Here is a 2,500-nt window from a genome sequence, read left to right as displayed (position 1 = left end):
TGAGAGAGGGGAGAGATGGAGGGAGGGAGGGGAGAGATGGAGGGAGGGAGGGGAAAGATGGAGGGAGGGAGGGGAGAGATGGAGGGAGGGAGGGGAAAGATGGAGGGAGGGAGGGGAGAGATGGAGGGAGGGGGTGAGGTGGGGGTGATGCGGTTGATGGCGGGGGGGAGGGAGGGAGGAGAAAGAGGGAAAGAGGTTGAGGTGGGGAAGGAGGAGGGGGGGGAGAGGGGAGAGGGAAGAGAAGGAGGGTGGGAGGAAGGAAGGAAGGAAGGAAGGAAGGAAAGAAGGGGAGGGAGGGAGGAAGGAAAGAAGGAAGAGAGGAAGGAGGGAGGAAAGAAAGGGAGGGAAAGAAGAAGACAAGACAGAGAGAAGGGACGAAAGAGCGGGGAAGGAAAGGAGTAAGAAAGGCGAGAAAGAGAAAAGGAATGATAAATTGGGAGGAAGTGTGGGAGAAGAAAAAAAGCGGATGGATAGATAAATAAAAAGGGATAGAAAGAATACGAAAGAGGAATAGAAACGAAGAATTAAAGAAGAGAGTAAAATTAGGGGATAGAGGAGAAATTGATAAAAAGGGGGAGAAGAAAATGAGAGGGAGAAAGAGAGAGAATAATAAGGTGGGGAAGAAAAACGAGAAAGATTGCGAGGAAGGAGAAGGGTGATAAAGAGAGAGAAAAGTAGAAAGTGATAAAGAGAGAGAAAAGGAGAAGAGTGATAAAGAGAGAGAAAAGTAGAAAGTGATAAAGAGAGAATAACGACAGTAATAAAGTAAAATAATATGAAAGGGAGAGAGAGTGATAAAGAAGATAAAAGGGAGAAATAAACAAAAGTAGGAAAAAAAAAATAAACGAGAATATTGGTAAAAAGAAAAGAAAAGAAGAAAAATTAATAATTTAACTAGAATAAGGGAGAGACTAATAAAGCAAGAGAGAGGAGGAATATCGATAAGACCGGAAAAAAGAGGAAATTAATAAGAAGGAAAAGAAGAAAGCAAGAATGGAGTAACGAAGGATGTAATGTGATAAAAGAGGAAAAAGGGAAGTAAAAAAAAAAAATAATAATAATAAATAAATCATAAAAAATATAAAACAAAACAATAAAGAAAGAAAAGAAAGAAACAAACCCAAAAAATGAAAAAAGGAAAGTAAAAAAAAATAAATGAATAAATAGATAAATAATAAATATATAAAACAAAACAATACAGAAATAAAAGAAACAAACAAACAAACAAAATAAAAATCTAAAGAATATGAAAGCAAAGGAAAATAAACAAAACAAAGTGATGCAGTTTTCCCAATAATTGACAGTCAATTATTTGTATTTGTTGTTCTTGTTATATATAATATCAAAATATTATAATTGTTGTTAATATCGTCTTCAATCGTATATAATTCTTTATCCCTATCGTTGTTATCATATTTTGTTATGTAATTATCACAGGAATAAAGAGTAATCATTTTCGTATATTCATTATCATGATTAATTACCATAATATTTTTCAAAATCTTGCGCTTTTATTTTCCTTTCACTTTGTTATGCTTTTTCTGTTTTCTCTCTCTCTCTCTCTCTCTCTCTCTCTCTCTCTCTCTCTCTCTCTCTCTCTCTCTCTCTCTCTCTCTCTCTCTCTATCTATCTATCTCTATTTTTATCTCTATCTCTATCTCTATCTCTATCTCTCTTTTTCTTTCTCTTTCTTTCTCTTTCTCTTTCTCTCTCTCTCTCTCTCTCTCTCTCTGTGTCTCTTGTCTCTCTCTCTTTCTCTCTCTCTCTCTCTCTCTCTCTCTCTCTCTCTCTCTCTCTCTCTCTCTCTCTCTCTCTCTCTCTCTCTCTCTCTTTCTCTCTCTCTCTCTTCTCCCTCTCTCTGTCTCCCCCCCCCTCCTTTTCCCCTTCTCTAAATCTGTCTCTCATTCTCTCCCTCTTTCTCTCTTTCCCCTCTCTCCCTTTCTACTTATCCGCCTTCTTCTCTTCTTCTCTCACTTTTACTTCCTCTTCCCCTCTCTCCATATCATCAATTCCTTTGGCCGAAGGAATATATGTCTCATATTCACTTAAACCACCTCTTCCCTCTTTCGTATTTTTCAACAGCTGTTTTATTTCATTATCCTCCTCTTCCCTTCCTTCTTGTCGCTTTCCCTCATCTCTTCTCTTATTTTAGGTAGATGTGAGTACCTTTACTTCTAATAACGAGTGCAGACGTACAGACAGGTTGATAGACAGACAGACAAAAGCGCACTCACGCATGCACATACACATGCATACGCGCAGACGCACGTATGTGTAAACACACACACACACACACACACACACACACACACACACACACACACAAACAAACATATTGCAGTACATGATATAAATAAACACCTACATCTATCTACCCTATCTATCTATCCTTCTACCCACTTATCTAACACTTTAATAAAAACACTTGCACTATTTATTACACTTACACTATTATACAGACTGCATAATATACATCAAACATAACACACACCTAACACAA

At 37.9% G+C, this 2,500-nt stretch overlaps 1 protein-coding gene across 1 annotated transcript in view; it reads right to left on the bottom strand.

Moving 5' to 3' along the window:
• Positions 1-2,500, bottom strand: part of LOC125026650 (tubulin glycylase 3A-like) — a 60,658-nt gene that overhangs the window by 28,270 nt on the left and 29,888 nt on the right. The window lies entirely within an intron of this gene.

Source organism: Penaeus chinensis, chromosome 6, assembly GCF_019202785.1.
Source record: "Penaeus chinensis breed Huanghai No. 1 chromosome 6, ASM1920278v2, whole genome shotgun sequence".
In the NCBI taxonomy this organism is placed as follows: domain Eukaryota; kingdom Metazoa; phylum Arthropoda; class Malacostraca; order Decapoda; family Penaeidae; genus Penaeus; species Penaeus chinensis.
This window is presented reverse-complemented; position numbering and strand designations above follow the sequence as displayed.